Genomic DNA, 27,607 nt, shown 5'->3' with positions numbered 1-27,607 from the left:
ACCATCTTCGGTTAAATTACTTCCGGACGAGGGAAACTTTGTCAATTTCGCGATGTAATTTGCTAGTTTGTCTCGAATAGAAGATCCTTCCATATTCGAATCGCACAAAACAAGTGTTGTTCCCTTTGGAAAATGGGTACAATGATATTTTTTTATTTTCATTTCCTTTATTTTTTTGCCGAAGAAAGTAATAAAGGCAAGAAGAATCGCGCTGGTCGGCTGCTTCTGGAATCGATCGCATGTGGCTGGCAAACGGAGTGGTCTTTGCAATCATCATCACCGTCATTCCGGCTCAGTCTGCCGTGAACAGGAAAGCAGGAAGGCGAGTGATGAACGAACCCGCTAGAGTGGTTCTAAAACGCAAAAATGCACAGAATAGAATTTGACAGAATTTACTCCATTAAACCACACCCCAGGTTTGTTCGTAAACAGCGAGAAACACGTAGAGGCTCGCGGGAGTGTGATTATAGGAAGGACCGAATTAAGAGAACGTTATGCAAATGAAAAGCAGTAACAACACATGAAGTCCTACGTTTGGCTTGGTTGCGATAGAGTCGAAGACAACATGATACTGCACCATCATGGAATAAGGAAAACGGAAATTGGAAAAGCAAATATGAGAAACGCTTATTCACATGTCGGTGTAGTAATAGTAATTTATTCCCCAAACGGGTGACGAACTTTACTGCCTTCGAAACGGATTGTCATGCTAGGTCTAGGTGATATTTTAGTTTGTAAGAAAAAGATGGACACTTTCTATTGACTCATAACATTTTACAATTCTCAGTAGTCGTTAGTATTTACAAACTTGAATGTCGATAGCTCCTAACATTCGCTCAAAACGATTAGAAATATCTTCAAACCGTGACGATTATTTGCTGTGAATAGAAGAAATGCATGATGCTATACCATACTAGTTAGCGAAATTGATCAATGGTTTCGGATTTCCAGCAATTAGATGGAGATAATCTATGGAGCGAAACATAATTCTTCCTCTGAAAAAACATATACACACGTTATAGTGGTGAAATCACCCATCCGTCATGAACAACAATTATGCTGTGGCAACCGATAAAAAAAGATGATAACGGTCGTTTGCCATCGTTTGGAATGGATGACGGCCGATTTGAGTACCCCTTCGACATTGGTTGCCTTGCCTTTTTTTGCTTCATTTTCGGTACAAAAGTGTATGGAGAATTTTTTGGCTTGCAAACGTACAAAATTTACGAGTCGCAGCCGATAGTAAACAACTTGAGCCTATAGTGAGATCTAACTAATTATACTACCAGTGACTGCTTTTCTCTGTACTAAGTCTTATAAACTGGGCCCCTTCTTTGCATTAGGTTTAAAAACAGATGATGCTACATGAATAGCTGAAAAGCTACAACTAAGACTAAAAAGATTAACCATTTCTTGCGTATTTGGGATGTAAGAGGATAAAGTAGCTATGGCAGTGACAATTACTCCGGAAAACCTTAAGCAAAAGGACATTACACTGGTAAGGTTTTCAAAATTCTACGGAAAAAATGAAATGATTCACAATAGTTTTCACAAAGAGCGAACATTTTAGTCGTCGTTTAGCTTTCGTCAATAGATCACATCAGCCACTAAAATGAATCCCTCTTCTACTAATCGCAATTCCATTTCAGCAATGCTTATGCTTTTGCTTTTTCCAACCATTACTTCAAAAATTTTTCGGTCCTGTTCAATAACAAAGAGGAGAGTGGAACGTATTTCTACACCACTGTTCTAATTTTGATATTCAATGTCGTCGAATATTACGGTGTGGAAACGCATTTCTCAAATTATTCCAGCTTACTGTTTACTTTTTGTGAAATAACTCATTTCGTCAATAATTCTGTAAATACCTTTACTTGATTAAAGAACTTAAATTATCTAAAAGAGTTTGTTATGATAGTGACAGTTTTGCCCATTTTCTTTTATTCTAAAGGTCAGATTTTCTAGTCGTAATTCTCCGAGTCAATGTTTAAAATTCATTATAAATGTCAGCAAAGTGTTCGTCATAAGAAGCATATCGGCCAGTGCTCCCATTGACATACGAAAAAATCCTCCGCAACTGAACTGCAATCCACGCTGACTCCGTTCTATTACCAATAAGTACGAACCGGACATTTCACGATGCTGATTCGTAAACCATGGTCGACCGTAAACGATTTCACCTAGCTGACTGCACTGTTCGAAAAAAACGAAATTGTAGAATTAGGTTTTCCAATGGCCTAAACCTACCTTTTCATCCAGGCGTTCAATGTAGTTGCAAATGTACCAAAATTGTAAGAATAGTATTATTCCGTGCGCCAGGGCACCCACGTCAAAACCCGAGCCCTTTCCGTAGCTCGCTAATACTATCACTAAAGCAATGATGGCCAGTGTTGAATAATACTGAATAAAAAAACATTGCATGTGAGCCAAACAATCTGCCATTTTAAAGGCCTTCGTTATGTTATCACCAATGGTTTCAAGTTCCTCGAAAATATCAACCAATATTTCCAGCTCGGTCAACATTCCATTAAGCAACGAATTTAACCAAACGAAGTTCATTACTGGAGTTAATCCAGATACGAAAAACCTTGCGTTGTTTAACATTTTAATAAACTTTGAAACCGACCCCAGATCCGCGCCCAAATCTAAATCAACGCTAAGTTCAGGTTGCCGGTGAACACCGACTAAAAAACACATAACTGTATTCACGAAACAAACCGTAACGGAAATCAGTGTGAACCAAACGTTGATTCGGAAAGACCTGACTCGTTTGCTCCAACTGCGGTTACGATGTTTCGTCCAATTTTGGTGCTCGTTTATGAACGCTCGAACTACGTCCTGGTGCGTGCGGGTGTACCGAATAATGCAAACCTGTGCAATCGTTGTCCCATAGGTCAACCAGAGGCCAGTCATGAAGAGAAAATGGCTCAGATCGACCCACACAACGATGGAATTCCACGTCTTCCAAGACTGGTGCAAGTACAACAGCATTAGCCATATTACCATCAAAGCCCAACAAAAGCGTTGCTTCCGAGTCCATGAATGCATGTTGTAGCCTGCAGTTGTTATAAATGAGAATTTGTAATAGATAAAAATATTCATATGTTGTTAGCATGATACCAATAAAAATTTCGAACGGCTTCAATAGATGAAAGTAATCGGTATCCGCCTTAAGTTCGAATATTTCCTCACGGAAACTCCACATACGGAGGAAAGTTTGCTGAACGTTGACAACCATTCTGAAGCAACACCGACAACGTTCTGTTACAAAATGATTTGTAATGATACTAAAAATGCTAATAATGTATTCAAAGAAATTATGGGAACTTTAATCCCTCGCTCATATTTCTTTAACCTCGTCTCTTTGATTTTACTACGACAGACAAAGGGCTAGCGAGCGGAAAAAAACTGTGGACTGACACATGTGTAATTGATTGAAGCATTAATTCCTGATTCTATTTCCCAGAATCTAATGATGCGTGTTTGAACTTTTTTTTTCATGTTGGGTTTTTTTATCACTGCAACCATTTGTTTGATCTATTGTGATATATCCCGCGTTTTATTATAGCTATGTTATCAAGATGACGCACCACTATCAGAAGCGATCGTCATTGCTTGACTTATAGCATTTGTCCTGCCATGCACTTCGGATGAAGTGCACTTCTGCGCTGGGAGTTGTTCTCCAAATATCAGAGGGTTTTAACAGCCCTCTTTCGAAGAACCTTAATCTTTTATTGAGAATTGCCGGAAATCGGCATAACAGCTGTTCCGAGACTTCTTTTTCTATGCCACACAAGCGACATATATCATCTTGAAGTTTTCCCATTAGCTTCAGATGATAGCGGCTCTGGCAATGTCCTGTTATAAGACCCGTATAAATACTTAGATCTTTCTTCGATAGCTCCAGGATTTTGCGAGTCATTGAAACGTTTGGAGAGATAAACCGTTTTGACTGCCTAGCATTGAAAGTGTTATCCCAATTTGATTCCACTTTCGTACATTCCCATGCTTTTAGCTCCATTTTTAAAGCAGAAGCAGATAAGCCACAGAAGGGCTCATGTCCTACAAATTGATGAGACGATTCGAGTCTTGCAAGCGCATCAGCTCTTTCATTTTCATCGATTCCACAGTGACCTGGGGCCCAGTACAAGCTGACTTGGTTACGACAAGAAAAGTTTTGGAGTAATTGAATACATTCCCAAACAAGTTTTGATGTGCATGTCGTCAACTTTAGAGCGTTTAGAGCTGCTTGGCTGTCAGACATAAATGCATATATTTGAATATCTATAGTTCCTGCGCATGTACACAGTCGTACATTCTAAAATTGCTTGTATTTCAGCTTGGAATACAGTTGGTCATCTGCCCATAGAAATTGACATGTCTATTCCTGGGCCAGTTACTCCAGCTCCCACTTGATTGTCCATTTTTGAACCGTCTGTATAGAAAACTATCGAGCCTGGACGAAGATTCGGACCAGCATCTTCCAATGAATCACGTCTAGGCTCAAGTACACGAAATATTCGATTAAAGTTGTATTTTTATCCGTCCAATCTTCATTATTGGTTACAAGAGGATTAATACTAATAGATTTTAGAATACTGAGATGACCTGTTAAATCACCTTCAAAGAGGTTCGTTGATCTTTTGATCCTCAGAGCACTCTTTTCAGCTTCTAATTGTATAAACTGATGCAATGGAAGTATATAGGGCAAAGTATAGATTCTATTATCTATCAGCATAGATAATAGAATCAAATTTTCCTCGAACAATTATGACTATATCATCTACCAAGCCAATTATTTCAAAGTCTAGCGCTGTTAACTTTTGAAGAAGATCATCAACTATTCAAGACCACAATAGAGGTGATATTACACCTCCTTGTGAGCACCCTTTTACTGCTCTAATGCTTATAGATGAGCTTCCAAGGTTTGCTGTTATCTCCCTTTTTGATAACATTTCGCTAATCCAATGGATAATGGATATATCGAAACCACGTTTCGTCATAGCCGTAATCATTGAATTATGAGATGAATTATCAAATGCGCCTTCTATGTCAAGGAAAACAACTAGTGAAATTTATTTCGCTTCAAAAGACTTTTCTAGTTTTTTTACTGCTTACTGTTTGTACTGCTATTATTAAGGATTTGCCTTCTTGATATTTGCTCAAACGATCTTTGGCTAAATATGATGACTATATGCTCATCAATTATTTTTTCCACTGTTTTTAACACAACAGACCATAAGCTTATCGGCCTGAAGGATTTTGGTGAAGTTTTATAATAAGTTTTAGGCTAATAAGAAGGCCTTCGCAATGAACGTGACCCGCACTTGTCGCCATACTGCTGGTATATGACCTAGTATCAGGCTTGATTGAAAAAGGTTTGTTAGAATAGTTGTTAAAACGCCTTGCTCTTCTGTAGCAGTACAGGAAAAATTCCATCCCTACCCGATGATTTGAAGGGTTCAAAAGTGTCAATCGCCCACTCAACCTTGCTTCTCGTAAAAAAATTTTTGGCCAAAGTACAAGCATCATTCCTGTTTCTATCTAACCCAGTCATTTCATTCGCTATTTCGTGAATGTTTTATTTTCCCTGCGGACCAAAGTGCACGGCACTGAGAACTGTAAATCTTGAAACACGAAATATTTCCGCGCGTTGAGACCATCATCAATCGATTTCTCGTGATTTTTTACATAAGAAAAGTCACTTTTTGCCCCTTAAAAACAGCGGCAACAAAAAGTTCCGTTTTTTCGGTCGATTCCCACTATGCAATGGCACAGAAATTCTGCCTATTGCTAAAAATTCTTGAATGCAATTTTCAGTCTATAAAAGACAGACAGACATTCTACTTTATATATCAGAATAGTCAGCATTAAAGAGCTCAGATACACTCCAGGTCCTCGAAAAACGAATTCAAATTTTCATAGTAAAGTTTGAAGCTGTAAAGGATAAATAGAGACATCCTCTTTTAGATTTTAAGATTTCCATTACTTTTATATATCGCTACGCATTTCTTTCTATTTTCCTTCCATTTTTTGCCGGAGAAATGAAGATGCGGGAAAATGGATTAGGCACACAGCCTCCCGTCATTGTGAGCAACGTACTGTTCATATTTATATTTGATTCACATGCGATTAGGAGAAAATTTTTATCATTCTTTTAGTCGACACTACAATAAGTAAAACGTTTACTTATAAATAGTTACTATTCCCACAGTTGTTTATGTTAGATAAGAACTATTGACGTAACGTTCAGAAACATAGTAATAAGTCGTATAGTGACGGTGTAATTATATTCAGTTCGACACTATCCTTCGTTTGCATTACTACTCAATGCAATGGGTGATTCACTTGACCAGCTGTGGATGACTATCTCAATCAGGAATGCAAAACCAGCAACCGACAGTAACGACGATCGATGCTTGTGAGCCGATTATATTCGCGCTGGTCTGTAATCAGTGTACGGAAGTGCTAATTACTAGACTTACAGAAATTTCCATTTAATTCATGACGTACCAATCCAGTGTTACATTGTAATACAATGATTAGACCCTGGATCTTATTTTCTTTAGGAAGTCAGATTTGTCGCCCGCTCAAAATAAAGAACTGGTTATTTACCTAAACTGAAATAATGTATCAACATTTTCAAATTTTAAAATTAGTTTTCAAAAAAAAGCACCCACCCCTCGGGGCCTCGATGCAACCATCGACATCCATTCTGAAAGCCCAATCGAATCACTGCACTGCTGTTGGCAAACAGGAAACGAAAAAAGTCGACTTTCCGCGAAGAAAACCACAAAAAGCATGTAGGGTGATTGATCGTGGTTCGGCCTATTCTCATTATTTCACACAGCACCCTTGGACTAATGCACGTATATCAATCTAAATCACAATGTTTTTCGAAAAAAATTACAATGTATGGCAAGAATAATTAAAGACGATTCTATTTCTTAATTTAGAAGAAACCTTAGAAGACCAGTTGATTTATAATTTGATTTTTAATGACAGTCAAATTATGATCCTGGTTCGGCCTACGTTGATCGTGGTTCGGCCCATTGATGATCTTGGTTCGGCCTATTCCGATATAAAGTTTCTAAAACGAATGTTTTTATATATTAAACAACCAGAAATGGTATAAGCTTATTTTTGGTGCCTAATATAGTATCTTACTTCAATTTATCTACCTAGCAGTGTTAAATGAGCTTGTACATGGTTAATATTGTAACTATTTCGAGTTACATAAATTCAGACAATTTTTTACTTTCTTCGGTCATATTCAAAAGAATATTGAAGCATTACAAGTAGTACAGTTGTATTTTTGATGCTAAATTTAGTATCTTTTTCACCTTATCTACCTAGCAGTGTTAAATAAGCTTGTACATAGACAATAATGTGGTTATTTCAAATGAGGTTAATTTAGATACAGTTATTAATTTTCTCCTCCCAGTTGGAGTCGAGGTGATCTTACAAACCAGACGTCAAGGAGTCAATAGGATCAAAGCACTAGCCTCGTAATTGTCCTGTATTCTAAAAGGTGCCTTCGAAGAAAGACAGAATTTACATTAAATTTTAGAATATTTTCCATTGGATCAATGAAAATAGCTGCTATTGAAATAACAACTGTGTTAACTAATAATCCGTCATACACCGACGTTAGTCATTGGTTTTTCACCTAATTCAGCGATAAAAAATATTGCTAAATTTCTATCGTTAAATGAATAGAAATTGGCGAACCGAAAAACTTTTAAAAAAAATCAAAAAGTAAAGCATACTTTTATAAAAAATTATTTACGAGCGTCTTAGTAGAACTCGCGAAATGTCGCGAACTAATTGGAAATGAATTGCTTTTAGTTCTACTATAATTTCTGCAGAAATTTGCCACGCTGATGAAATATGCCTCGCTAAATAACCGAAAAACGCGTATAAGTGACGTAAGTCAAATTATAGTAGAACTAAAAGGAATTCATTTCCAATTAGTTCGTGATACTACTTTTATTGATTTTTTCTTGGACTTCCCACAATCATGAAATTTTGTGGAATTTTTTTTCCAGATAGTATTATTCTAGATCGGTGAGTAAATTTGCTTACATTGCCATGAAAAAATATTTATTTTACAATACTTGGCTCCACAGGTATGAATTTTTAAAATAGGTGATGTACATGAAAATCGGAAATTTCCATTTGAGTTTTCTAGGAAAACACGATACTATGTTTTTTTTTCAAATTCCGTTTCATGCACAATCCCTGAAGCTGTGTACAAGGTTGCATAAAACTCTGACACATTACAACCCAGTTTGTACGCCACTTTGGAAAAAATACTCTCATATTTATTGTTAAAAGAAAAGCTCAATTTTAGGATGATAATAAATTTGTTTCTGAAATGCATGAAATAATAAAATATGGAATAAAACCCAACATTTAGATTTAACACGAGTGGTACGTGCAGTCAGAAATTGGTTAAAACGTGGGCGAAGCGCGGCACCACTAGCGGCGATTCAGTGAAGCTGATAGGCCGAACCACGATCATTTGTAGGCCGAACTAAGATCAAAAAATTAAAATCGTATTTTCTCAATAAGTCGTAATCTCGCTTTTTGTTTGCAATAACACTTTCCAATAATGAAAGAATGTAGATGAAACTATGTTTTAAAATTGATTTTAACCTATACTTCACAGACTAAAACACTTTCTAGGCGTTTAAAAAGGCAGCTTTGATGACGACATTGGAAGCCACTTTTACATGCGTTATAAATTTAATTATCTGAGCTAGTTACATTAATTTTTATGGCAAATAAATGAAGGCAATGCATAGAAAAATAATATAAGCAGCTTATAAAACTATTTTGCCTTTAAATCTTTAAATATTCAATAAATTATCGATGATTAAGCTGATGGGCCGAACCAGGATCAGTTTTTGCATAGGCCGAACCACGATCAATAACCCTAGGTGCCCAGCTCTCTGATGCAATTAGACCGGCTTGGCGCTAAGCTGTGGTTACACGCCGTTTGAATTGCAACACGCTGACCAATGGAATGGAGAAGGCGAAAAGCGACAAATCAGAAAGTGGGAAAGGCTAATCCTTTCAGAAAGGTTTAGTCTCCGGTAGCCAGACAGTGGCAATTTTAATAATCATGAAACAATGTTTCAATTTAGAATGCGGCAACTTTTCGCACGCAAATATGATACTAAGGTAGGGGTTGTGATTGATGGTGAAAATGTTCAGTCGTGTTTCTCGCCGATTCCCGGCATCGAATTAGGGCATATATCTTTGCTTCGACCTACAGCCCACAGGAGGGATAATTTGCGTGATTCTATGTGGTTAATAAATAACTGCATGTCCAGGGGCCGGTCACCAACATGATCCTATATTTATATCCGAGTATATGGCTTGTCGTTTATCGCGTGGCTAACTGGAATAGGATCAGCAAATATCTATACAGGTAGCATAGGTAAATGTCAACCTGTCCGTCAATAGACCTGCCCCGGCGAGAAAGATTTATTGATCGAAACCGGCTGCGTGTGGACCAGACTCGTAGTTCGTAGAACAGTTCAACTCTCATTAGCCAAGCCGTCGAAGATAGCAATCAGCTGGCGATGGCAGCAGCGGCGGTGCGTGGTAAGATAGAACCGGCTTGATAACCCGACCAAGCAGCTGACAAGCGGCAGAACAAACAATGCGCGCTCTGTTCTGAGTTTGCAAGACACTGCACGACGGTATCACGCGATGTTTATCGCAAAATCGCCGAGTTCGGACAGATTTGGTGGAACATTTTTTTCCCTCGTCTATCGTTTCTGATATGGATTAATTGAATAGTAATAGCACGTAGAGGCAGCGGTGAATGTTGGTGGCGATTAGATTCAATCAAGCGACATAGATTGGGTATAAACTGTTCCATAAAAAGGCAAAACATTGCCTCCTGCTTGCGCGCAGATTCTGGGTCACATTGGAAGGTAGTGCCAGGTTTGATGCAAACCGGCCAACGCCCATTGCAGACAACTGAACCGCACAGGATAGCATGAAATATGGTAATTAGGCTTGTTTATGGAAAGTGAACGAAATACTAGTGGATGACGCGGCAATTAGGACCAGGTGCCGCAACCGGTTATCGATCTATCGGTGGCACTGCCCACATCGGTAGTTCGGCATTTCGTACAATTTTAACCAAGGTGGTTAAAGCTTTTTTCTTAATCGCCGATATTTTGGAAAGATGTTGACACTTTAAATAGAGATGTGTACGATAATTTCATGATATGAGAGTTTCCGCAGAATGATTTCATCAATACCGTGCCATTTTCCCTGACGTGCAAGGGAGAATGATCACTCTCTTGGCGAAACACAAACATAAAAGTAATTCGTTTCAATAGCGCTTTTTCTGATCAACAACTAAAGCCACTTTCATTGGCAAAATAAGCATGCAAAATTGGATTACTGCTTCATGATCGCGCCAGATTAGCAGCAGAAAGCTGCTCGTTTTTATTTTTTCACCGAAATACGAGTAGCGTAAAGCACTGGTTCAACATAGCGGATCAAACCACATCAAATAAGCTCATCATCGAAGGCAAAAAGCAAGTTTGTCGGCTCGAGAGGAACCCCCTCATGAACTGCCGTCATTATCATCATCATCCCCTTCTTCACACGCTATTACCGGTACGTTTGGAACAGCAGCAGCAGCACGCGAGCGATCGTTTAAAACGCTTGTTTCCGATCGGCGATGATCGAAGTTAAACTTGGCTGCACTTGCATAGACGACCTCGGCTCCGATTGAGCTTCTGTTTTCTTTATTCTGTGCTAAATGAGCGGTATTTGGTATCTCTCAAAGGCGAAGTCCTACGTCACATTTCAGAATTAGTACAAAATTCCTACGAATTCATTCTTCGGTAGTCTACTGCTGGCAGTAGTTTACTGATTCGATGAATTGCTTGTTGGCCTACTACAACTATTGGCGGAACTAGTGTTCATTTCTAGAGCAGGCTATAACCCCCGGATTTTTTTCGACCGTTTTTTTAGTCGGCATATTAAAATTAAATGCATATTAATGCCTATCCCGCCCAGTTAGCTTTGGGATACGATGCTGACCGAACAAGCCAGTCGTCGCATGTTCGAATCTCGGCTAGATGGTGCTGCTAGATAGAGTCAGTAGGATTGTTGCACTAGCCCCGTAACTGTCCTGTACTCTAACTGCTGGCTGTGAAGTATGTCAATATAGAAGGGACAAGTTCTGAAGGACTTGCTTTTTGCACATTAATGCCTGGGTTCTTATAACAGGGTATGAAATAGGGAAGGCAACTAGGAAAAAGCGCCCAACATAGCTCTAGCCATACCAAGCCCCTATCTAGCGCCTCCAGGTGGCCATGCCTGGAAATACTTCAATTTGTATAATTGAGTAGCCAAACTAGGAGGTGCGGGGTAGTACGGTTTCCAGTTCCTAAACATACAAATGTAGTTTTAGGCAACCATTAAACCACACGACTTTTTTTATTATATGAGTATTATATGATTTAAACTAATATTTTTGGCAAACTAAACTATTTACAGAGCCATTAGTTCATCCTCGAGGGTCCGGTTTCCGGAGTATCACTTAATCTTTATTAGTAAAGATACTCCCAACGTCTGTAAATAAAGCTGCAGATCAGCAGATTACTCGGAGTAAAAACATCGAAATTTGAATTCTAATCAGTGATATCAACCATCCAAACATTTGTGCATGCATGAATTTGGGATCCTGTCATTTTCTTCGCAGTATTTTATTTTCTTAGTCCAGTCTTTTGTATAACAAAAATAGTTTCTGGAGTACTTTATACTTCAGTAACATTAGTAAAATCAGAGCGCACAGGAAACTATTTGCACTTTTTGGTGTCCTTTAAAATAACTTGAAATAAAGTGTGAACAGTGATTACGTATGACGAGATGGCTTCGTCACCGTACTACGAAACACAATTTTCAACTTCATTTTGTTACCATTTAGCCAGATTTTGTTGCCTCGCATTGAGATTTTAAAAAGAAAAACTAGTTAAAAGCAATCGTCAGATAACAAACAAAAAAGCAATAAACTATAAAAATCTTACATATGCAAAGTTCACCCGCATAGTTTAGGCGTTGAACGAAATATGAATTTATAATAGGGAGTGCCAAGTCCCTTTCGACTGCTGGCCCTGGGTCGCCATTTGGTTCGCATCTGTTGCTGCAAAACCCAGCGAAACTGCTTCATAATCATGCTTCCTTATCGGAGCTAAAGTCAGCTGCGTCTGACCGGATCGTTAAGGTCATTTCATGCCTTTAGTGCGTGGTACATTTATGCGAGAGTGTGAAAATTACTTTTGGGCGGCTTGTTTGCGCCACCAGCGTGACGGGAAGTTTGAATATTTCATATTGTTTCATGATGTAGTAATGAAGTTGATTATAAGGTAGCTCAACCAGGACCACAAACTGTCGGGGAGATTTATTTTCGTTTAGGTTGTTAGCTGGCAGTTTTATCTAATTTTCAAATGAAAAATTACTGGTTTCGCATACCATCAGCTTGAAGGTGGTAAAATCCAAATGTTATTTGAACAAACCGCTGTGAAGCAATTTAACTCCACTCTTCCATTTGACACTGCCAGACAGAGATTCAAAAACTCTCAACTACCTTTTAGTTGTAGTCCACAACTTTAAGCTTTGAAGCTACTTTATGATATTTTATGGTGGCGCTGTATTCGTTACAAACCATCAAACGTCGGCGATTTTCCGCTAGTCTGAAAAAAGAAACAACTTTTTCACCCTATACTCTGGCCACTTAGTAATGGTCTAACAGACAGAAGCGGGCAGATAGGAAAGTGGAGCCGAATGATAAAACTTTCTTCCTCAGCTGCGCCGAAAACAAACGAACAAATACTGAAACTAAAAACGATGGTGATGTACTCCAATCGTATCTTTTTCTATGTTCATTTTGTTGGACGGCAGAACGCGAAGTCTTTTCTTTTTTGATAAATCAATTAATGCTACTCACAAGGGAATTAGAGCGAAACTTGCATGGTCGCCCAGGCCTGTGACGTCAATGAGAATTACAGGTTAAAGAAATACGATTTAAACAATAGTTGGGTATATGTTTGGCAATGAAATTGATAATTAATTCAATAATTGTTATTCGAACCTTTAAGCTAAACTAAGCTAAGCTAAATTAAATTAAAGGTAATGTTCATAACTGTTTCATGAGTACAACCTGAATGAACGACTGACTGGGTCGAATCGAACTTCATTAAAAATTTTACAAGGGGCGGGCCCTTGCCAGGCGCTATCTGTACGGATTTCACCCAGGTAAGAGATTGTTAGAGTCAGAATGTAATATGCAACCGTAGCCAACTTTACCGTACAGTAAGTAAACAGTCAGCTGCAAGTTTTAGATGATTCACAATTCATCGTAACCTCCCAGTTAGCTGCAAGATATGATGCTGGTCTAACAAACCAATCGTCATATGTTCGAATCTCGGCTGGGCGGTGTTGCTAAAGTTGCAAAGTCTGTCGATAAAAAGGATCAAATCTTAAAGACGCTTAAGCCTTAACTCCGCTTAATTTTCGGATAGCTTGCTTTATTTCTAAAAAATGAAACTGTACGGAAGAGATGAGATAACCTAAAAATTTGTTTGCTTAACGTATGGAGCTAGACTATTAAGCAAATGGTACAAGACTCCAATAATTTGCGAGAACTTAAAATGTAGGCAAAACTTTACTAGTGCTTCGGCATTTCGTATATAATTTACATATTAAATTCATAGAAAAGTTGTTCTGCACTATTAGTATTTATGAAAGAAAAAGGTTTCAGAATGAAATTTTTTCCAAGAGCTGCATAGAGCAGATGGAGGAAATGGAATACAAGTCAAACGATATTAGATAACTTTACAATACAGGCAAAACTTTACTAGTGCTTCGACACTTTGTGTACGGGAGACACTTTGTGTAGGGGAGACTAACAGTGAGTCAACTTAAATAGCTTGTCCATAAAGCATTCAAGATCCGCTATATTTTCCTGAAAATTTATGTTTGAGAACCAGGTGTTGTAGTTTGAGAAAAATTAGTTAACTTTTAAATATAGTTAAGGTAAATTTTATTGCAATCATTTCGCATCACATTGCAATAAGAGTTAATAATGGAAAATATGACAATCGAATTGTTTGCTAACACATTTGTTTCACTATTTTTTTTACAAAACATTCTATAACCGAGTCTCTAAACTTTTCTTTATAACAAAAAAATAAGTTAATGGTTTAATTTCAATTAAAATCTGTGTCTCAAAATGCAGTACACGTTGTTTCACTCGCCTACTGAGGAACGGTGTGACCAAATGACAGCTTCATGTACGAGGTTGTAACTAATTTAAATAGAGTATAATCAAAAGGATTGCATTTTTTTAGACAGCTAAAAAACAACAGATATGAACTTTTAAATAGACTGAAAAGCTCGCTGTAGCTGTCAAATCAAATCAAATCAAAAAAATATGACAATGCCTGGAAAAAAATGTAAAATGTTTCATTGCAGATGACTTTCCCCTATACTTCACATATTAAATGCAAAAGAAAAATTACACTTCATTATCAATTTTTTATAGAGGAAAAAAAATTCAGCATAAATCGAAGGACTTCTATGATTTATGCAGATCCGGCCAATTGTTTCATTTGGCTGATTGATAGTTGACTTTAGCCTTACTATTATCATAGTGATTTTCCGTCGTTCAACATACTAAATGTTATCGTATAAAATAATTTGTAACAGTACGGTTCCTACAATTCACGCGGAATGGCAACTGTTCGGCAGTTTTTCTTACATTTGCAAGCATCTTGCAAAGAGATTACCGAACTCAAGCCAGACACAGATTATTTCGTGTTGTTTAAACCGTTCGAATTTCTAATTGGTAAGCGAGCATCGCACAAATTTTTGTTTGATTGAAACTTTTATTTAAAACCATTTCAGGTTACAATGTACAACAGTGGACACGGAAGCAACAGTTTTGCTGGGCTGTCGTTGCCACATTGCTTTTGCTCTGCTATTTACTGCAGTGTTGGAAGGTGCATACTGCCATCCAATTGCGAAACGATCTAAACTCTTTCCTCAACACGGTTGGCTTGTGGTTGATATTCAGCATAACACTTCTGCAAGTTTGTGTAATTCGATCCACCAGTACGCACCAGGATCTGGTCCGAGCGTTCATAAATAGGCGCCAGAATCGAACAACAGTCCAGAACCTTAGTTGGGACAAGCGGGCTCGCACTTTTCGGATCAACGCTTGGTTTACTTTAATCTCCGTTGGAGTTTCGCCTACGAATTTATTTCTGTTTTTTCTAACCGGAGCCCACCGGAAGGAAGAATTTACCATTCAGATGGATTTGGGTGAGACTCTTGAGGGGGTTTCGAACCTTTTGAAAATTTTAAACTACATGGGAATACTAGCTTGTGGTGTAATTTCAATGATGAATTTCATTTGGATAAACGCGTATATTTCTGGAATGTTGACGGAGCTGGAGATAGTGGTCGATATTTTCGACGAACTCGCAGCTGATGGTGATAATTTTACGAATCAATTTGGAATTGCAGTTCAGAAGCATCAGCAGTATTTGGATTGTCTTGGTCAGATGCAACGTTTGACGTCTCCAAGTTTCTTGATTCAATATTATTCAACACAGGCCATCATTGCAATGCTGATTGTGACCTGCACCTATGAGCGAGTTTCGGGTCTCGGATTTGGCCAACTAGCGCACGGAACACTGCAGATAGTGTTATTTTGGTGCATTTCCAACTACATTGAAAGTCTGGAGAGCAAGGTAATTTATCTGTTGGTAGTAATTGAAGGGCTGGTTTTACAATTTAATTTATTTCGAACAGTGTGACCAGATCGGGGAAATCGTTTACGATCAACCATGGTTCATAAAACAACCCCGCGGAATAATTCAATCGTATTTACTAATCATGGTTCGGAGTCAACATGGACTGCGCTTTAGCTGTGGAGGATTTTTTCACATGTCGATGGAATCGTTTGCGAATCTGCTGTGTATGATCAATACTTTGTTGACATTTGTATTAAGCTTCAAGCCGTGAAACGCGGGTTTGAATTAAGTGTTCTTCTTTATATTCTGTCCTATGGAAACTTTTCTATTTTAATTTTGACCTTTTGTCTGGTTTATCAGTCAATTATAGAATTCAGAACGGCAGGGCAGAATGACTTTCCGCCGTTTCGACGGTTTTCACGAAGAAGTAACTTAGGACCATTACCGACGTTAGTTTGTAATTCCACCTGGATGGAAGTGCGGATGTGGACTATGAGGATGACATAGAAATATTCCTTGATGCAAGATCAGTAGAAGACTGCAAGCAGCTGCAAAATTTAGTATACCGACTTGCCGATATGAGCAACTTCACTATAAGCGTACCCAAATGTTCAGGCATTTCCTTTACCAGAAGCAAAATTCCAATCCCATAGGTCGATGTTTAGTCAGACCGAACCAAGTGACAAAATTATAATTTCAAGAAAAATGAACTCAAAGTTTGCTGCTCTGTGTTGTTTCTAGCTGAGGCATTCCATGCTAAATGACAAACAAATATGTTTGTCATTTTTTATTTAGCTCGACTGCTTTTCCAAAGGAACCTAGCCAACAATGGTGCTAACGAATTAAATATTTTATATTGGAAAAACGGTGTGTTTGATCGAAATTTTCAATATTTTATAACAAACTTAATGACTTTCAATGGCCCTTCCGTGCCTAATTTTCCGCTCTTTCCCCTTCACGGCTTGTCTCGTCCTCAGATACTATCAACACATTTGTTTCGTTATTGTTTTCTACCGTTCCCTCCATCGATTGGAAAAACCAGTATTTAAAAAAAAATTAATGCCTGACCTAACAACAAAAGAACAAAACACGAAGTTGGTCTATAAAATTTCGAGCTATTAAAATGATAAAGAAAAAACATCTTCGAGCAATTTACTTCTAACAAAGTTGCAACATAGCTCAAGCTTCAATCAGAACGATAAACAACTGTGCCACGGAGTCGCGACGTGCTGAATATTTTATTACGGTAATATTTCGATTGTTCGATAATTTTACGTAAGTACTTCAAGACTTACTGTGTGGGTAAGAAAATACTTTTAAACATTTTAAACCCAACTCAAATACAGCACATTATTGGGGTTCGCATAAGCCTGTACGACTAACATTTTAATGCATGCAATTAGTAATGCACATTTAAACTTGAAATATTAATAAATTTCATTTTGAAAAATCTACTTTAGAAACACGCTTTGCTCAATTTCACTGTCAATAACAATAATCAATACTGATTATTAATTAACATTAACATTAATATTAACATTAACATTAATTAATGGGTCAGTTATAGCAATAGTTATAATCAAAAAAGGTATGCATAATGTAGTTCGGTCATTATCAAAGAACTATAAAGTGCTGCAACGTGCCCCGAGCAGGAGCAAAGAGCAAAACAATATCAAAATGTGTTATTGGAAATCGAATAACTCATATCAAAATTTGGTCTTGTTTTGGCTTACATAGTTGGTAAAATAACAAAAAATAATATAAAAATTTTACTCCTTTAAGGCCAAAAGAATAACTACTTGTGTTATTTGAATAACAAAGCAATAACTTGACTGTATTCAGAGTTTAGAATAGCATATTTTAGTATTATTAAAGTATTAAATAACAAATGCAGTAGTATAAGAGATATTAAAAAATCATCTTATAAAATATTTATAATCTACAATCTCTTTAATCAATAAAAAAATTGTATGAAATATATCGAATGTCATTTTAAGGCCAAAATAAGATATGATAACAAAATCAGTTATTAAACTCATCTTACAACCACTGTTTTAAACATCTTCTCAATAACAAAATGTGTTATTAATGTATCTCCATAGCTATTCAATAACAAAATATAGTATTATAACACAGTTTGATATTGTTTTTATATTATTTTGCTCTTCACTCCTGCTCGGCATTAGTTCTTTGATACTATTTATAATTTATATACTTGTCATATTGCATACAAAGCAAAAAACTGTTACCTTTCGTTTTTGTGTGGGACAAAGAGATGTCAGGATTATTTAAAGGACTTTGATCAAGCGTAGAGACTGGCCGTAGACAACTGGCCAGCCATGTTTCATTTGACAGATTTTCTCAGCTTTACTGCCTGGCACTACGTAGTCAAAAGGACAGCAGCAATCCCAATATAATAGTTTCTTGCTGATGTGGTTCGCTACCGTTGTAGAAAATAATTCATAGTAGTATAGTTGCGTGGCTGGTTCGGTATGGCAGTCAATGTTCGACAGTTTTTCTTACATTTGCAGGATTCCTGTAAAGAAATCACCGAACTCAAGACAAACACTGATTATTTCGGCCTACTAAAATCGTTCGAATTTCTCATTGGTAACTACATATGCACAGTTGAAATGTATTTTTGTTAGGCACAAACTTTTGTTTCAAACAATTACAGGTTACAACGTACAATCATGGACCCGGAGGCAACGGTTTTGCTGGGCTCTAGTTGCAGCAATGATTCTGCTCTGCTATTTACTGCAGTGTTGGAAGGTGCATAGTGCCATTCAATTGCAGTACGAGCTGACCTCTTTCGTCAACACGGTTGGCCTATGGTTGATATTCAGCATTACACTACTGCAAGCCGGCGCAATTAGCTCCACCAGCACGCACCAGGATCTGGTCCGAGCGTTTCTAAATGATCGCCAGAATCGGACAAGAGATGGTAACCGTTGTTGGGACAAACGGGCGAGGACCTTTCGGATCAATGTTTGGCTCACTTTAGCCTCCGTTGGGGTTATTTGTACGAATTACTCTATATTTTTTGGAACTGGAGCGCACCGGAAGGAAGAATTTATCGTTCGGGTGGATTTAGGCGAGAATTTTGAGTTGGTTTCTGAATTTTTTAGAATCTTGAACTACATAGGAATAATAGCATGTGGTGTAATTTCGATATTTAACTTCATCTGGATAAATTTCTTTATTTCTGGAATGTTGACGGAATTGGAAATACTAGCAGAAATTTTCAATGAACTAAAAACTAATGATGATTGCTTAATGAACAAATTCAAAATTGCAATACAAAAGCACCAGCAGTACCTGGATTGTTTTGTTCAGATGCAATATTTGACATCTCCCAGCTTCATGATTCAATATTATTCGATACAGGTCATCAGTGCTATGCTGATTGTGACATTTACTAATGAGCGACTTTTCGGTTTCGGATTTGCTCAACTGGCGTACGGAACATTTCAGCTAGTATTATTTTGGTGCACTTGTAATTGCATTGAAAACATTGAGTCTAAGGTAGGTCTTTTCTTACTGCAAATCATCGAAGAGTTTGCTCTACAATTTAATTTATTTCGAACAGTGTGAACAGATCGGGGAAATCGTTTACAATCAACCATGGTTCATGAAGCAACCCCGCGGATTGATTCGTTCGTATTTACTAGTCATGGCCCGGAGTCAGCATGGATTGAAATTTAGTTGTGGAGGGTTTTTTCGCCTTTCGATGGAGTCGTTTGCCAAGCTGCTGTGTAAGATCAACACTTTGCTCACGTTTGTGTTGAGCTTCAAGCAGTAAATCGCGGGTACGGAAGGGATTAATCTAAATTTTCAACAAAAAAACAAAAAAAAATAGTATTCAATTTATTCCCATGTGATGTGGTTTATTAGGTTTTGAAACGTCTAAACTAAAAGCTGAAGATCCTTAAATAGTGCGTCAACATAATTATAACGCAATAAAAAATCGTATCAAATGATAAGCCCGAATTCAGCCATTAGCTTGTTCCTGCAAATAATATTTCTATTAAAATCTGAAATTCCGTATGTGAATAAAAAAATTTAAAAAACACGAACTTTATGTGACGGTGTTTTATGATGTATTTTTTTCCTTATTCTTTATTTCAGAGGTTTTCAACCTGCGGCTGGTTCGCTTTGTCCAGAAAAATCCGATCAAGGAGACAAGACACTTTACATTTGAAATGATTATCAGAACTTGTTTATTACTTGAGGAGTTTATAGCCTTGAAAACTACTTAGGTATCGTTTATTTCTGTTAAGTCAATCACACACGTTCTTAAATTGTCGCCATGCTCATGCATCAATTACGGAAAAATTATTTTGTGACTATAAAGCAAAGACGTTAACGTTTGCATTCATTGCAGTATCCAGTCTCCTCCAGTTCCGCGCCATGGGTCCTTTTATGAGCCGCTAATGATCAATTTATGCCGACCTCGGCACCTCCCGTAACCAACGGGTGGTCGTTTGGTTAGCAATTTATATAGCAAAATTTTCCCCTCACAGGAAACAGCTGGTCTTTTGCTCGCTGTTTGCTCATAAGGTCCCATAATGGGTACGGTCCAGGCGGTTCTGCCCTTGCTTCAAAGAGTATTTTTATACATGTTCAATTAACGGTCTAAAGCTTGTGTGAATTTAATTGGTTTTCACAGGTCTCAGTACTAATTCGTAGATTAAGTCGCTACAGTGTCGACTGGTTAATGTTAACATAGTTGGATACAATCTCAGTGGGAATGAGCGAAAATCTAAACTTACTCAAACAATTCACACTAGTAAAGCTACATAGTGTTCTTAGCCTGCATCCAACTGCAGCGAGGTGACTCCAACCGGTAGCAAAGTGCCTAGAACTTGATTTATTTATGAAGCTCATGAATCCAACCAAAATGTGCCACTAATTGCCGCTTTTGAGCCATCACGGTTTCACGGTTGATTCGGTTTATATGAGAAATCTTTTCCCAGTAAGTAGTCCGGTCTTCGAGGTAAATTGCTCAATTGCTGCTGGCAAAATAACCGTCGATCAATCGTAACCATTACCAACAGCTAATGACTTGTTTATGAAGGGCAGATTGTCGTGTTGGGCGGAATAATTACGGCTCGAAATGGGCGGTTACCACCCAGTCCCGTTGCTAGTCCTGCCAGCACACGTTGTCTATCCATTAAAGCTGATTGATTAGAACCTTTAGGACAGGTGATTGCCGACTGATTGATATTGGTGTCCGGAGGCTGTTCATCTACAATGTGATACTTTTACGAAGTGAGTTTGTTACTTACTCCTAAAGATGTTGTTAGGATGCTTCGTTTTTCGACAGAAATAGTGTTGAAATCGTTGTGAAATGTCTGACCCTGTCCGACTGGTGGCGGCGAACAGGCGCACCACATAAATCAACTTTTACTGTAAGCGGAAATTGCACAAAACAAGCATTTTTAAAACCTAACCATCGGTATTCGTTGCTGGCCATTTTGGCTTTGTGTTTGTGAAACTGTAGCTAGGATGTTATGATTTTGCTCGAACATCACCTTCACGGGGAACGATTTTGGCTAATGTTTTCATTTTCGCCGCCGCCGGTTGAACGGTTTGAACTTCAACGTATAATTATGCAAGCTTTTCGCGGTTTGGAATTTCACTTTTCGACACTGTACGCAAACGGTAAGTCGGTCGAAGAGGTGCTAATGTTTGCCCACCCAGCACTTTTGCGGCGCACAATAACGTGGAATCAGTGGGCCGTTTGCGCGGATCAACAAAAGTGCAGGAATTCCAATATTTGATAATCGGGCGTTCGTTCGACGGACGAGTCACTCAGCGCCGCTCCAAGCATGCAGGAATTAACGATGACAAATGTATGGCTTCTTGACTCCACAAAAACGTGAGTCATCATCACATCGAACGGCTGAGCAAATTCAAATTTACATATTCAGCATATGTCGACTGACACAGATTCTGCTCGTGGCTTTAACGGTATCGAAATGGTGTAATAAGGAAACACCAAGGGAAACACGTGTTGACGTCGATTTCGAAACTTGTAAATGGAGGAAAGGGTTTGATTTTTTCATTTTCATTTATTCATTTACATCATCGGACAACAGGGTCTACATGATAATACTAAAACATTACATACGATCAGTCAAAATTAATAAAATTATAGATACGATTTCTAAAACAGTTACACGTGATACAAAAATCAAACAAATGATACACATTATTGAATATAGCACACATTGCTCGAATTGGTTCATTTTGACCATAAGCCGTCCGATGAAAAGTCAGGCGTATAAAGTTACTGGATCGTAGAGGTCTCGCAGCTGCATTTATATCCACTTGCGCCAAAATGTTGGGTGCGTCTATTTCACCATAAAGCAATTTAGCGATAAATATAGCACGCGTGCAATTTCTTCTATTAGCCAAGGTTTCCATGCTTAATAATCTACAACGACTTTCGTATGGAGGGAGCTCAAACGGGTTAGTCCATGGAAGGAATCGCAATGCTAATCTTATGAACCTTCTTTGTACAGCCTCAATCCTTGTAGACCACGTTGTAGCATAAGGACTCCAAACTACTGCAGCTGTCTCGAGGGTAGACCGAACTAACGAGTAGTAAAGTGATCTCAAACAATAGGGGTCTCGGAAATCCTTCCCAATTCTCATGATGAATCCCAAGTTTTTGTTTGCTTTCGCGACAATGTAGCTATAGTGGCACTGGAAAGTCAATTCGGTATCCAACAACACCCCAAGGTCCTTCACCACTGTTTCACGCTGAATTGGCAGGCTATTAATAGTGTAGCAGTAGGCTAAAGGCGATTTTTTCATTTCTTATTTTGGAGGCAGGAAATGTTGTTTCGTCATACGAATTTGTATTGCAACTCAGAAAGCCGAACATACACGAATGCGTATGTATGTTGTGTTAAAAAAACGTCCACTGAGCATTCGATATAAAAAGTGGGAAAATAAGATATTTTCTATGAGATGTGATTTTAATGTTGCTGTGGAAAAAATTTGAAACAATCTTCACTTCATAATGATCACTCACTGCTATTCTTCACTACAAAATCACCAACAGCTCTTTGCGAAAATTGGACCGACTCATTTAGTGAATGAGTTTTCTTTGTTTTCAATGTGATACCTATTACTTGACGTCAAGAGTGCTTTCGACAAGACTCTTCTAAACTTAAGACAAGTACCAGCTTTGGGAACCAATGCTTCTGCAAATCTTTCGGGATATGAAACTGACTAAACCAAGATTTATTTAAAGATGCTACAAAGTTGTAGGTTTGTAGAAGTAGACTAACGCCTTTACAGTAGCGATGTTCTCATCCGTATGAATTTGAAGATCATACAAAATAACAAAGTAGGCACTAACTATATTGGTTTGAGGAACAGAATACTAACTGATAACGTGCCACAGTAGACGGGAATGTTATAGTTGAAAAGCTGTGACATTCTTTAAACTATTTTAATACATACAAAATTCAGTATCCGGTATCCACCGCAACGTTCTGTTTGTGGAAAAATAATATTTATTTGTTTATGCCATTCGACCGGAAAATTTTTTGATAAAAATTGAAAATTGGTCGGGAAACCCCCCGAAAGCGCTGAAAACCTATCATTTTTTTGTGACGCTTGCATGTTTAGATTTTTTGGAATGACACCCTACCCTAAACCTTGCCTTGAGACGTAGCCCTACGTCAAAAATGAAAAATGTCTCATTCACACCACATGGTTGACGAAGCTTTCGAAAGCTCTATGTCTGATGGTGTTGCATTTTAGCTTCTAATCATACAATCCAAGCAAGCGGCTGCCATATTAAACATCTTCATGGCGCCGCTTTTGGAGTAGACGAGGTTTCCCTGTACAGACGGCACTATGAAGTTTGAGCGTCACATTGAAAAAGTATTTTATCCAGCGAAAAAACATAAGTGGAATTGATTGTTCAAGAGCTGCAGACGTTATATAAAATTTCGAGCTTTATTTATTTTCCGAGAGCAAAATAAGCCGCTACCATACCTTCTTCTAAAACGGCATCTTCTACGGTGGTGTATATTTAGATCAGAGTTATACCAAATGAGGACCAGCGAAATTGAAAATAGAACTGGCGAAATTAATCAATTCAGATGAATCCACAGCGGCGATGTAAATATTTCCTGTAGCGAAATCGACAAAAGCGTGTGTGATGTAAATAAACCAACGGAGTGACACTTTATCAAACATCAAAGCTAAAAGCGTAACCAACATCTCGTAAAGCCCATAACAAACCCACCCTTGGATATAAGTGTATTGGTATGAAGCCCGCTAATTTCAGCCTTGGACGAATGTACTTACTTACTTAGGTGGCTTGCTGTCCTAAGACAAAGCCTGTTGAACAAAGTTTCTCCATGTAACTCGGTTGGGGGCTATCGCTCTCCAATTCCACGGACCGCGAATACTCTCCGCCAGATCTCGCTCCACCTGATCTAACCATCCTGCTCGCTGCGCTCCTGGTCGTCTTGTTCCTACCGGATTTGAGGCGAACACCATCTTTGCAGGGTAGTTGTCCGGCATTCTTGCAACATGCCCTGCCCATCGTATCCGTCCAACTTTAGCCACCTTCTGGATACTGGGTTCGCCATAGAGCTGTGCGAGTTCATGGTTCATCCTCCGCCTCCATACTCCGTTTTCCTGTACGCCGCCGAAGATAGTTCTTATCACTCGTCGTTCGAAAACACCGAGCCCTCGCAGGTCCTCCTTGAGCATTGTCCATGTTTCATGCCCGTAGAGAACAACCGGTCTAATAAGCGTCTTGTACAGAGTGCACTTTGTACGGGGACTTAGTCTGCTCGACCGCAATTGCTTGTGAAGCCCATAGTAAGCACGACTTCCGCTGATAATACACCTCCGAATCTCCGATGTCATCTTTTCCAGCGGACTTGTTGTTCTTTAGCTGCATGATGACCTCCTTAACTTCGCCTATTGTTGGGGCTAGCACCTCTTCCCCGTTTGTTGCACCGTCTAAATCGCTTTCCCCGCCGTCATGGTTCTCCGCCTGAGCGCCATTCAGGTGTTCGTCGAAGTGCTGCTTCCACCTATCGGTCACCTCACGATCGTCCATCAGAATACTGCCAGTCTTATCCCGACACATTTCGGCTCGCGGTACAAAACCTTTGTGGGATCCATTCAGTTTCTGGTAGAACTTTCGCGTTTCCTGAGAACGATGCAGCCGCTCCAACTCTGCATATTCCTGCTCTTCCAGGTAGCACTTTTTCTTCCGAAAGATTTGGTTTCGCTGCATTTTCTTCTGTTTGTGTCTTTCTACGTTCTGACGTGTGGCACTGCACATTCTGGTCGCCCGCGCAGCGTTCTCCTCATCCATTACCCTCCTACATTCATCGTCAAACCAATCGTTCCGCTGATTCCGGGCCACATGCCCGATAGAGCTCTCCTCTACACTGCTGATGGCTGTTTTGATAGTATTCCAACAGTCCTCGAGAGGGGCTTTGTCCAGCTCGTCCTCTTCCGGCAGCGCAGCTTCGAGCGAATACTTATTTCAGCAAACTTATGGATAATAATGGGCTCTATAAATGCCCCATACATACCATTTTCGAATTTTGCTTGGTTGAGGTGTTACAGTTAAATAAGCAAAATAGGTGCACTGAGTGCAGGACAGGCCTGTGTGGAACTACAGGAATACTTAAATACTTTTGTGAACTGGTGTGCATATTTTGAATGTTTAAAAAATCGCTTTGTTGAAGAAATCGCGATAGATTTATTAAGTTCAGCGTTTTTTGTTGCTTTTATCTGTCAAACATCACTCCGCCCACCTCGGCAAAATGGAGGCACAAATAAACCAAAAGTTATACGAGATCTAAAAAAAATTTACAACTTTGCTCTGGTATAAAATTAGAACGGTGCTGTACGTTGCGGAGACATTTTTCTGTTTGGTCTAAAATTATGGACCAAAACCAGGATTCCACGTGATTCCATGGAATACACTCTGCGTTGATGTGATCACTGAAGAAGGTAACAACCCGTATGCATCACCAAAGTACTGAAGAAGGTGGGAAGTAACAGCCGAAATATTACCACTTGTGGCTCGAGTAGCACCTTCCTCACACTTGTTGGGAGAATTTGTACTTTGTCCATCTTGCTCCCGTCATTTAGCTTGCCTTGCCTTATTAGGACAGAAGGGAAAACAGAAGAAATACGAAGGAGCGGACTGATAACATTGGACGACAGAGAATATGCATATTTCAAAGATTTCTACACCCCGCGGGGGGTGCTGTAATTCCCGATAAGTTAAATTAGCAATAGTACACCCCTGGAACACCGGTAATAACTGAAAAGCATATAGCTTAATACCTTTTTCGGTAAGAAACAACACAAAATGTCTTACAATGTTAGTTTACTACAATCTGAAATAGATATAGGTATCGACAGTACGGAATTTATGTTCAAGGTTCTCAGCTAACTGTTAGTCAATAGAATCGTAGCACTAGTCCCACAATTGTCCTGTATGTACTCTAGCAGCTAGCTGCGTAGTCTGCTGAACACAAAAATAGAAGATCAAGGTTCGAATACGAAATGTAGCACCTAGGCTTGGCTTTACTTTGTGTACCAATCATTCGCTAAGTGAATATTTTTAAGGAATTCCATAACAGTAGAATTAAATGGAATTTTTTTACTCATATTAGAGTATTATACTAAGACGATCAAGAATAACTTTTGATTTTTAATGATATGTCGTCCACCTCTAATAAAACAAACGTTTACTGAAGAATAATCACATACATAATTTGTTGGAATATTTCTACAGAACCCATACAATACATGTTGAACTAAAACTGTCGTATAATTACGAAAGAGTATAAATATAACTGTATCTTTACTCTTACAGGCCAATTTACTCGTGAATCGGTTAATTGAAAATACTATTTCCACTCCTTAATTATTCACACTGGCAAAGAAACCAATCCACGCCTTGCAGTGTCTACCAGCTTGCGCAAAGACAAGGGTAATTAAAATATGGGCAGCAAGTGATTTAGATAAAACAATATGTATAATATTTCAATTATTTCCCACTATTCGAGAACAATGCAATTCGATCCAGCTGAGTTATTGTTTTTAGTGGGCAATAACACCAACCACGCTCCGGCTGAGTCCAAAAAAACTGTCGTGTGACTTCTAAGTAATGGCAATAAAAAGCCAACAACAAACGTCTGTGCATGGACACTACTTCACTGATACCTAAACATTTCTGTTTGAACTACCACACCTTTGCTGCTGAGCTGTGCACTCAATTGCACTCGCCAAAGTAGGACCTTAATATATGCGCCATAATAAAGCCGGTAAATCAATGGTAGACTTGCGGATACAAGCAACCACCGAATCGCAGATCTCCAAAGACAAGTGGCAATTGTTAATGCGGTAAATGAGCTCTTGACAGCGGTGCATGATTCGTGGTAGGAAATCAGCTAACGAGACCAATTCACACGGTCACGCGGCGAACGATCATGGTGCAATTTGTTTCACAATTCCGTGGCAAATTTTTCCGAGTGACAACATTGATTACCGGGGCGGATTATGAAACGTAGAGGTCACTACGGTGTATCAAATTTGTGATGCCAACATGCAAACAGTCGTCGGTCTATGCGCCACCGCCAATGGCTCCACAGGCGGAGCGTGCTGCTATGATGTGTCACTAATAATATAAATTATTTAGGTATCGAAGAACTTGTTTTTGGGGAAAACACGGAACGTACAGCATACGCGGATCGGTGTGGAAACCTCTGCACACTAAACCAAGTTGACGTTTGCTGATCTTTTGACATTAA

At 38.6% G+C, this 27,607-nt stretch overlaps 1 protein-coding gene across 1 annotated transcript in view; it reads right to left on the bottom strand.

Moving 5' to 3' along the window:
- Positions 1-27,607, bottom strand: part of LOC128741255 (myosin-VIIa) — a 63,549-nt gene that overhangs the window by 33,954 nt on the left and 1,988 nt on the right. The window lies entirely within an intron of this gene.

This window comes from Sabethes cyaneus, chromosome 1, assembly GCF_943734655.1.
Source record: "Sabethes cyaneus chromosome 1, idSabCyanKW18_F2, whole genome shotgun sequence".
In the NCBI taxonomy this organism is placed as follows: domain Eukaryota; kingdom Metazoa; phylum Arthropoda; class Insecta; order Diptera; family Culicidae; genus Sabethes; species Sabethes cyaneus.
This window is presented reverse-complemented; position numbering and strand designations above follow the sequence as displayed.